Genomic DNA, 11735 nt, shown 5'->3' with positions numbered 1-11735 from the left:
CCCAGCTCGGCCCTGCTCTCTGGCCCTCTGGCCCTGGCTGTTGAGGCTGGGCTCCCAGCCTGGCCCTGCTCTCTGGCCCTCTGGCTCTGGCTGTTGAGGCTGGGCTCCCAGCCTGGCCCTGCTCTCTGGCCTTCTGGCCCTGGCTGTTGAGGCTGGGCTCCTAGCCTGGCCCTGCTCTCTGGCCCTCTGGCTCTGGCTGCTGCGGCTGGGCTCCCAGCTCGGCCCTGCTCTCTGGCCCTCTGGCTCTGGCTGCTGCGGCTGGGCTCCCAGCTCGGCCCTGCTCTCTGGCCCTCTGGCTCTGGCTGCTGCGGCTGGGCTCCCAGCTCGGCCCTGCTCTCTGGCCCTCTGGCTCTGGCTGCTGCGGCTGGGCTCCCAGCTCGGCCCTGCTCTCTGGCCCTCTGGCCCTGGCTGCTGCGGCTGGGCTCCCAGCTCGGCCCGGCTCTCTGGCCCTCTGGCCCTGGCTGTTGAGCTGGGCTCCCAGCCTGGCCCTGCTCTCTGGCCCTCTGGCCCTGGCTGCTGCGGCTGGGCTCCCAGCCTGGCCCTGCTCTCTGGCCCTCTGGCTCTGGCTGTTGAGCTGGGCTCCCAGCCTGGCCCTGCTCTCTGGCCCTGGCTGTTGAGGCTGGGCTCCCAGCCTGGCCCTGCTCTCTGGCCCTCTGGCCCTGGCTGTTGAGGCTGGGCTCCTAGCCTGGCCCTGCTCTCTGGCCCTCTGGCTCTGGCTGCTGCGGCTGGGCTCCCAGCTCGGCCCTGCTCTCTGGCCCTCTGGCTCTGGCTGCTGCGGCTGGGCTCCCAGCTCGGTCCTGCTCTCTCCTTAGCTTGGCCTGCTCTGGCTCAGGCAGCTCCAGCTCTCACAGAGAACGGAACCCCAGGCTCTTGACTCCCTTATTGGTCTGCCAGCCTGATCTGGAGCATTGGCCCCTCCCCATTTGCCCTGGGGACTGTCAGTCTCAGGATCTTGATTTCTCATCAGCCCTTCCCCTTTCCTTTGGTACTGGGAGTGGGCCAACTTGAAACGCTTCCAAGTTTCAGTAAAGGGCCAACAGTCCCCTTACATACATATGATTTTCACAATAAATCTGTGTTAGATTTGAGACTAAACAGTTTAGGATTTCCTCGTTTTGAATCCTGCACTCCCCCTGACGCTAAGAGACCTTTCTTCTGTATTACTATGTAGAATTCATTGTTGTCGTCATCCCTGTTTTGCCTCTTACTTTAGACCACGTTAAAAGAGAAGGGAAACTTTCCAAGAGGTGAAAGCATGCGGGACAGAAAATAAGTGTACTGGGCTGATTAACTTCTAAGGCATAGAGCAGAGTCCTGATTTGTATTTCAGACACACCCATCCCATGCTTCTGTCTTGGCATCACCTGTTCCCTGGCAGAAGATGAGTTCTCAGATTTACTGCCCTATCCAACCTGAACTATCTCCCTCCAAGCCACTGAGTCTCCATTCAGTCTCACCCTAAAACCTTCTTTCTGGCTCCAATTTATGACTGACTCTCTCTGAGCATTTTGTGGCCCACCTGGAGCTGCTGAGCTCTCTGAGAATCTGGCCCCAAAACTCAGTCATGCTGACACTTCAATCTGATAATGTATCTGTTCCTTTATGACTGCTGAGGGTGAATTTCTCTCTCTTTTAAAACTGAAACTTGCTGAGTGCCTCTGGGTGTTTTATAATGCATTAGTATGCATAGTGTATGTGATTAAATTCCTCTCAGTATTGAAACCATCATTGTCTCCTCAGCTCAAGTGAGACAGAGCTGCTCATCCTTTCTGGTCCTGTCCATACCACTCATATGCTGTCACTAATGTCAAAAGAGACTTACTTATAAGTAGGTGTAGGTATATATATATAGATAGATAGATAGATAGATAGATAGATAGATAGATAGATACACACACAACCAATATAATACATTCCTTTCTTTCAAGACCCCATCCTCTAAACTAAATGCTCCTGTTGGGATTAGACTACAGTGCAGCAGGATAGTGCTGATTAATGATTAGCAATTCTCCAGGGAGCTGGAAATAATCAACTTTGCCTTATGCCTCAATATGCTCCCAAGATGTGCTTTAAACAATACAATTATGTCTTATTGCCTGACTGTTAAACGTCTTATTCCCTGTTGTCTATTAATTGTGACCACACCTACAATTTAATTCAGGTTTACTGACTGCTCCTTAAAATAGTCTGTAGTCTGCAACTTTCTTTTCAGGTTTCTCCAGACAGTTCTTAACATTTCCTGCATCTGAGATGTTTGTAGCTTTGCTCTTTGATCCAGATTCTCTGTTGATTTGGTGAGGGGTCAAATTCTCCCCTCAGATACGTGTACACAACCCCCATTAAGTCAACAGGAGTTGAGCATATGTAACTGAGAGGCAAAATTTTAACCTACAAAGCCCTGACGTCGCAATAAATAAATCAGCAATAATTTTTTTTGTTGCTGTTATCCATTCCTGTTTGTACACCTAGCCCAGCTGAGTGGCCTCACTCTCCTAGGCCCTGCACAAACATAAGGGACAGTGCATGCCCTGAAGAAGTTACCATTTACATAAACAAGATAGACAAAACATGTGAGAAGGATGGTATTTCATCCCCATTATACAGATGGGGAACTGAGGCACAGGAGCTGTACAGGAAGTATGTAGCAGGGCTGGGAACTGAACCAAGATCTTACAAGTCTAAGTCCAGTGTTTTAACTACAAGCTCTTCTTTGAGTGATGGTCCTTATTGTATTCCGCTGAGGGTTAAACACATGCACTATACACCCAGAGCTGGAGCTTTTAACAGTAGTAGATTCTGTTGGTTCGCATACGCAGCCTTCCTCTGCCTCAGGGTTTCATCCGAGGCAATAAAGGGCAGGGCATGGCAACCGCACCCTCAATTCCTTCTCACTGTTGCATGGTTCGAGTTGGAGCTGCTAGTGTTCTCTCATCTCCAATGCACTTTAAAAAAAAACTGTTTTAGATTTGTACACAGTTTTTTTTGTTGTTTTTAGTGTTAGATTTTAGGAATTAAGAAACTTTGGGAACTCCATTGTCTACAGTTCCCCCGCACCCACTCACCCCACCCCAGCACCCACACGTGGGTACTAGATTATGCTGAAGATGCCAGGGTTCAAGATCAGCACATCCTGCCTGCATTCGTTCTCGGTCAGTGACAAGCACCAATGCTGCCTGTACTGCTTGGGAGAAGTGCTCATTTCATCCACGCGCAATATCTGCCTCTCTTCCCAAGCCATATCCCGGAAGGCTAGGCTCTCCGCCTCAAGAAGCACCTCATGGAGGTTGCCAGGAAGCTGCAGTTGGACCCACCCTGGCGGACAAGGATGGCAAACGACTGGACCTTCTGGGGCACAAGGTCTTCTCATTAGCTAGCCTTCAAATTTCAGATTTCCAGCTACCAGACGTTCTCAATTACAGTAAACTGGCGGACTTTACAGACAAGCTTCCCCAGCAGGATCCTGCCCGCTTCCAAGCTATCTTGGAGGAGGGTAAGCTAATCATGAGGATGATACCGCTTCACACACAATGGCCACGGGGATTGTCATGAGAAGGAAATCATGGCTGCATTCGTCAGTTTCCCCAGGGAAGACCTCACTTTCAATGAATCTCACCCCTTTAATCAGAAGACCGATGATTCTCTCCACTCTCTAAAGGATTCTAGAGACACTCTACAATCTCTGGGTATCTACACAGCTGCACTCAAGCACAAGTTCTTCCATCCACCGCCTGCCCAGTGGTTCACAGCTCCTCAGTTTATCCATCAATGGCACTACAATCCTCCTTGAAAACAGCAGAAGACTCAAAGATCCCATCCTTCAGGTCCATCGTCACAGTCTTCAACATCGCATACTCAGTCTTCGCAGAAGCAATATTTCTGAGTGCACCTAGAGAGACACCAACCACCATGCCTCATGCTATATACCCAATCCATGCCCTTTGGGCAGTGTCTAGCACTCTTTTGACCAGGTTGGAGTACAATAACAATGGACAAATGGGCCCTGGATGTCATTCAACATCACTGTGCAATTGAGTTCACAATGCTACCTCATCCACATCCTGCCCCAAGGACCATCCTTGTGACAGTATCCTCTACCTAGAGGTGGACTCCAAAGGGGAGCGACAGAACCTTTTCCTCCAACCTATCAGGGTGCAGGATTTTATTCCACTTATTTCCTAGTACCCAAGAAGAAGGGTACGTGAAGACCAATCTTAGACTCCATCATCTCAAATGGTTCATACACAAGCCGAAGTTTCATATGGTCACCTTAGCAGCCATCATTCCTTCACTAGAAAAAGGCATGTGATTTATAGCTCTCAATATGTAGGATGCCTATTTTAAGATCGACATCCATCCAACCGACAGAAGGTGCCTGAGATTCACAGTCAGCCTTCAGCACTTCCAATAGAGGATCCTACCGTTCAGACTCACCATGGCTCCATGGGTCTTCACCAAAGTTTTCTCTGTAGTAGCAGCCCACCTCCAGCATCAAGGAGTCTTTATATTCCCATATCTCAACAACTGGCTCCTAGCAGTGCGATCCATGGGATAGGCTCGAGCCTCAACCTCCACATTGCTCATTCTCCTTCACCCTGGGGGTGAGTGTAAACATTGAAAAATCGACTTTGGATCCCACACAGTCCCTAGAATTCATTGGGACCTCCACTAATGTGGTCTTGGCATTAGCCTTCCTACCAAGGGACAGATTTCAGGTCCTGCAGGAACTGATTGCCAAAGTAGTTCTGTTCCAATGGGGACTTGCCTTTCCCTCCTTGGCCACATGGCAGCATGTACATATGTCACCACCTGTGCTTGTCTTCACCTTTTCTGCCTTCATCTGTGGCTCCAGAAGGTCTATTCTCCCACGTGACATACCATGGACCTCCTGCTGACAGTTCCCCCCACTGTACTCTCCTCCCTCCGATGGCGGACAGATCCGGTTCAGGTCTGCATCAGGATACACTTCCTTCCATCCTCCCCAGACATGATGATTCACAGATGTATCACTCGCTGGATGGGGTGCCCACGTGGGTGAGCACATGACACGTGGGACTTGGACCACTTGGGAATCCAGGATGCACATCAACACTCTAGAGCTTCAAGTAGTGTGGAGGGCGTGTCACACATTTCTCCCAAATATTTGCTCCTGTCATGTCCTCATTATGTCGGACAACACTACCACCATTTATTACATCAACAAACAAGGGGGGCATGTAGTCACCAGCACTTTGTGCAGAAGCACTTCAGTCGTGGGATTAGTGCATTGCCCACAAGATCCTATTGTCAGCAACCGGGGACTCAGAACTTGACTGAAGACTCTCTCAGCAGGAAATTTGTGACTGACCATGAATGTGAGCTCCACGACATCGTAGTCAGCGATGTTTTCGACCAATGGGGGACTCTGATCAGGGACCTTTTTGCCTCCCATGCTAACAGCAAGTGCATCACATACTTGTTCCAGAGGGACCTTGGCACCCATTCCCAAGGCAATGCCCTCATCATACATTGATCCAACCAGATCTGCTACCTGCCACATGTCCTCTACAAAATCAGGCAGAAGAGGGCCGTGGTTATTCTGGTTGCCACATTTTGGCCTCATCAGTTCTGGTTTCCCCACTTTCTCTGCATGTCAGCACATCCCCCACTTCCACTGCCAACTTTACCAGAACTGCTCACACAACACGGCGGCAGGATTAGGCATCTCAACCTGTAGAGACTTCACCTCAGAGCTTGGTTTTTGGATGGACATCTTCACTAGAACAGGACTGTTTGTTGGCAGTACAAGACATCCTCTCGAGTAGCAGGAAAGCGTCAACGAGGTGTTCTGATCAGGCCAAGTGCAAGCGTTTAACTTCCTGGGCCCAGCAGAGGGGCCTTGCCCCTGAGGACACGGACAGTCCCCTTCTATTAGATTACCTTCTGTCCCTGAAGACACCAGGGCTCAGTCTCAATTCCATCTATTAGTGCTTTCCACCCCCACCCCCTGTGGAAGAGCATTCTGTGTTTACTCACCCATTGACTACCAGGTTTTGGAAGAGCCGCCTTAGAATTTACCCACCTGTTCAACCTATTGCTCCCCATTGGGACCTCAACCTTGTCCTCTTGACACTAATGAAATCGCCCTTTGAAACTCTGGCTTCATGCTTCCTGTCTCTACTTTCTATGAAGATCGCCTTCCTGGTACCTATTACTTCTGTGAGAAGAGTAGGAGAATTGGAAGCCATGATGGTGGACTCCCCTTTTACCACATTCCATAGGGACAAAGTTTCCCTGCATCTGCACCCCAAGTTTCTACTGAAGGTGCCATCACACTTTCATCTAAACCAACCTACACACTTACCTGCTTTCTTTCTGAAGCCTCATGTCTCGGCAGAAGAGCAGCACATTTACTCTCTCAATGTCTGCAGGGCCTTGGCCTTCTACTTGCAGAGGACAAGACCATTCAGGAAGTCATCTAGACAGTTTATCACTATAGCTGAATTAATTAAAGGGTATGCTGTCTTCACACGAGAATCTCCAAGTGGGTTTAAGGTGCATTATGCTTTGCTATCGGTTATTGGGACTGTCCCCACCCCTTAGAGAGAGAAAGCCCATTCCACGAGGGTGCACACATCAAGTACAAAAAGAAAAGGAGGACTTGTGGCACCTTAGAGACTAACAAATTTATTTGAGCATAAGCTTTTGTGAGCTACAGCTCACTTCATCGGTGTACTGCTTCCAGACATATTAGGGCAGCCATGTGGAGTTTGGTACATACTTTCGCTTCACATTCAAGATTCTGCCACAGATGCCTCGTTTCACAGAGGTGTCCTCCGTTCAACCGTTCCGTCCTCTTCCTCACACCCTCCACCTACTTCAGTACTGCTTGATAATCACCCTCAGTGGAATACAGTAGGGACTATCACTCGAAGAAGAAGAGGAGGTTACTTACCTGTAACTGGAGGTTCATCGAGATGTGTGGTCCCTATCCATATTCCAGTCCCGCCCTCCTTCCCCTCTGCTGTGGATCTGTTCGATTTACGGTGGAGAAGAAACTGAGGGCAGTCGGTCCATGCTGCCCTTTATTGCCTCAGACAAAACCACGGGGCAGAGGAAGGGCACATATGTGGACCAACGGATACTACTACTATCAAATCCTCTGGCTCCAGATGCATGGCACATGCATATAACCCTCAGTGGAATAATGATAGGGCCCACCCATCTTGAAGAATCTCCAGTTACAGGTACATAACCTCTTTATCTTTCCTTCTTTTAAAATTCATTTGCTCAGAGCTTTAAACATCAAAAGGAACTTTAACCTGTTTTTGAGGGACGGGGGAATGGGAAGGGAGATTTGACTTGACCCTAATTTTGAAGTCCTTACTTAGGCAAAGCACACATTGACTTCAATAAAATCACAAGGGATACCAATCCTGATGTTTCAGGGCATAATCTAAACACCTACTTTGATCAAGAAGAAATCACTCCATAACCACCCATGGTTTAGTATTGAACAGAGGTAGCTGCTGAATTTAGACGTGGTGAAAAGCAGTTCACATCTTCCTTTGAAACACCTGCTATTGTCCTATGACCATGACAGGACACAGGTATACTGCCTACTATTCCACTTCCACTCTACTATGGCAACTTCTAGTAAAATCATATACACAGTCATAGGCTTTTCTCTCACATGGGAGTTGTTTTGCCTGTGTAAATCCAAAATAAGATAACTTTTTTTTTTTTTTGCCTTTGGTACTTGAGCTAAGTTCTCTGAGTGTCCTCTACCCTCTGTTTGCCAGAAGCTTGGAGTGAACAAAAGGGAATGGATCACTTGATGACTGCCTGTTCTGTTCATTCCCTCCAAAGCACCTGGCTTTGGTCACTGTCAGCAATCAGGATACTGGGCTAGATGTATCATTGGTCTGATCCAGTATAGCCGTTCTTATGTTAAATGAGAACCTGGACAGTACTTCATCCATTTCAAAGCTCAAAAGCATGAATTTTACAGTGTGCAAGGGGAAAGAATTTGATGCATCAGCAGAGCTTCATGAAGATGCTACTATGTAACTGAATTAAGTAGTTACGCAGAGTCGTTTCTGCTGTCACAGTGGCAGATTAGAGCACCTTATCACAGAACGGTTTGTGACAACACACTGTACAGCTTTATCACCAAACTACCACCTCTAGGTGGAATTTGCTTTCAAGGGCATTTAAGCATCTAAACTGTCACTGAGCATGTTGTTACGGAGATTTAGGAGACTATCTTGCTTTACTGCACAGTTCTCAAGAATTGAAACATGATCACACTCTAAACTCATTTTACTGACAGTGTGTTTGGTGTTTAAATTTTTGAATTGTTTTGTTGAGCCTAGAACACAGAAGTGACATGCAGAAAAGAGGTGGTGGAAACAGAAAAAGAAGAGTGGGGAAGGAAGAGCAACAAAGGTCAAAAATAGCAGTGGCCCAAGATGGAGGGGCATATTTTCCCAATGAATGATCCTAAAGTTGGCACTAAAGTACTTCATAAATAATAGCAGCTAAACTTTTCATTACTATGTAAAGGTCCAGTTCTATCCTCGGCCTGTGTACAACCCTTCTGCTCACATCAGGGGCGTCCTTTTGTGGAGGGAGGGGGATGTGGAGTCTTGAATGTATAATCTTGGCCCGTGGACCATAACTGAAAGTGGAATCTGGCCAGTAGTTTTAACACTATACCTTTAGTCATTGCATAATTTTAGACAGTTTTTGACAATTTTTGAATTTTTCCACATCTTCTTTTGGATACAATTTAAACATTGCAAGAGGACACAAGGAGCTACATGATGATGCTGAAGAACTAGTAGGGTTACACTTAAAGGACAAAATGATCTATTGGGGAACAAATGCATTAGCTTGTTTTGTTTGCATTGGCATTAAATTATACAGTAATTATTCGGTGCCAGTGAGCTGTGATCTAATGGCAGATATAGCGCTGTCTTTCAGACATTGCATTACAGGGTTTTCATCCAGCTGGAAAACTCCCTATCCATTTAGTTACTCAACCGAAAAATAAAACTGTAGTGCCTATTGTTATCTGCCTGGTTTTGGAAGATTAGACTGTGGTACACAGAGATTTACTAGACCTTCAGATGCTATTTCACCATGCCACAGATATAGGATTTTCCCCCCTCCATGCTATAATCACCTTGCTGAGCAAGATTGAATAGCATCATTTTTAAGGTTATGATTTTACAGCTAACTTTTCAAATTTCTATTGACCTTCCATCTTGTATTTGTAGATGCAAAATTACACATGAGAATTGGGGGACTTTTGGGGGGAGAAGGAGGAGGGAGTCTGTACCTCAGTTGATGATCTTGTCTACACTGGGGATTTGCCCCAATTCCAGCCATTGGCTGCCAGACAACAACTGCTACTCTGGTAAAGGATTCCACAGCTGGGATTCCCAGTCCTGAGAATGCTCTGCTCCCTACATGTCGGAGTCTTAGTTTGGGCCTGCCTAGTGGAAGCCTGTGGACTGCAGCTGGCTTGGTGGGTAACAAATAAGACATCTCTGATATAGCCAATTCAGGCCTCGTAGAATAGAACTAGGATTTTGAATTCTATATATTAGCATCAGCTGTGCATGACCCCCATGATCAATGTCCTGGTTCTGTAGGGGAGGCACTGGTGGACCGCAGTCATTGCCATCTCCTTTGTTTCTTTCCAAAGCGCACAAGCCCCAGTAACAGCCATACAGAACAGGGCCTAGGCAGTGCATAATGTAGCAATTTCCATTTCACATCAGCTATTCCTAACTTGCCGAAACAACTTCCATTTGGGCTGAACTGATCCAGGCTAGGTCTCAGCCCAGAGAGGCAGTTTTTTGGGGAAGAGTTTGAGCAAAATCTCTTCATTATAATTAGCTGATTTCAGAAAACTAAAGGCCAGATTGCTACTCTCGCCAGGTGAGCAGGAGAGGCTGGGAGGAGCTCCTTCCCCAATAGGCAGCACCTTCTGCTCACTAGAGACCACATCTTCACAACTCTCTGAGCACAAAGGGAGGGTAGAAGATTTAAACCTACCAACAGCACTTAACTTTAGAGCTTGTGGAGAACAGATATTCCATATTGTGAAGGATTTTGAGATTTCAAAATGTTTTCTTTCCAATTAGGAACAAAACCCAAACATTTCTAAATCCCCAATAAAGGAGAATTTGGGGAGAGGAGTGCAAGTGGGGGGGAGGATTGTTTGGGATAAATCAAAACATTTTGCGTTGACAAAATCAAAATATTTCAGTTGCAAAAATGTTTTATGACTTTGAACTTTTTTATTTTAAATCATCATATGTAATATCACACCAAAAAGCTCAAAAAGACGGTGAAAGGAAAAATAAAAATATTTCATTCCTAAACTGTCCATATGGAACATTTCAACGCTGTCAGAATTTCTTTCCCTTTTGGCTTTTTTAACTCTAAGTCAAGACTTTTGTGAAACAGACAAGATTCCACAGAGCATTTTGATTTTGACAGAAGTGCAGTCTTCAACAGAAAACTTCCATCACAGTTCCTCTGACTAGCTCTGCTCAACACACCAGAAAGGGGGTGTGCCTGGGCTGAGGGGGGGAGAGGCGAGGCCATAATCCTGCAACCCCCATCTCCAATCTTTTGTTGGAAGGATGATGCACTAGAGGGGTACAAATTGCACCTTTTCCATAGCTATATCAGGGGCTGCCAGCAAATGTGCTTCTGCTGAGGCTGTGGAGGTATTATACCACCTCCTCCCCTATGCAGGCATAAAACATCCATCCATTGCACTCACCTCTTTGCCTTTATATCCACCTTGGTGTATAGCTCTAACCACCCTATAAGTTAGGCAGTTTCAATTCAGTTACTTTTTCTTACACACCCTCAAAGCCTAGGAACAGCCTACTATTGCAATATAGCCAGGGATCAAAGTGGGTTGTCTTGTTGGTTCTGGAGGCTGTCGCCTTGTGTTCTGTAATCCAAGGAGATCAGTTTGTGCATGGAATGGGTGATGAGCTCTTCAGGCAGGGCTTGCCTCTTCCATGCTGGGGCTCTAGGCACTATTCTAATACAAATACTGATCAGGAATTGGGAGGGAATTCAAACACTTTTGGAGTACAGAGAGGACAGTTGAGAAGGTGCAGAAAAAGCCATGCATTCTCACTGTTCTCAGCCTTAAAAAAAAAAAAGAGAGATGTGAATTCATCATACAGCTGAGATTGGTGCAGAGACTATAAGGAACAGCCCTGCTTACAAGATTGTGTGTTAATTGCTATCTAATATGCTGGGTCCATGGAGCAAACTGCTGCTTTAGTGCTGCCCCCTGGGCCAGTGACATCATGGTGTCATTGGGATTTCAATGGAACGTTGGCCCCATCTGAAGGACATGCAGGTGCGAGGCTGGAGGCCAGCAGCAAAACAGCTACATCCCTTCCTCACAGACATGGCCAACTTCTCTTAAATCCATTGTCTACAGACCCGCAGTGACACACTCCTTACTGCTACATACAAACTCAATTTTGGCATCACAATAGACTGCACCAGAATACACAGGGAACTTCTCACTTGGACAGCGATCGTGATCCTTCTATTTGCCCTCAAACCCCCAACTGGGAACAATTTTTGTCCCTTCCTATTCCTTTTATAGCATGAGTCAACTTTATCTCCACAGGCACAAGGGGATGTAACTTGTACTCCCAAGTACCTACAGGGATAGCTGTACTGGAAAAGGTGTCCTAAGCCAGAGAAGGGCA

This window comes from Lepidochelys kempii, chromosome 2 (assembly GCF_965140285.1).
Source record: "Lepidochelys kempii isolate rLepKem1 chromosome 2, rLepKem1.hap1, whole genome shotgun sequence".
Classification (NCBI taxonomy): Eukaryota; Metazoa; Chordata; order Testudines; family Cheloniidae; genus Lepidochelys; species Lepidochelys kempii.
The sequence above is the reverse complement of the archived record's forward strand: the minus strand, read 5'-3'. Positions refer to the sequence as shown.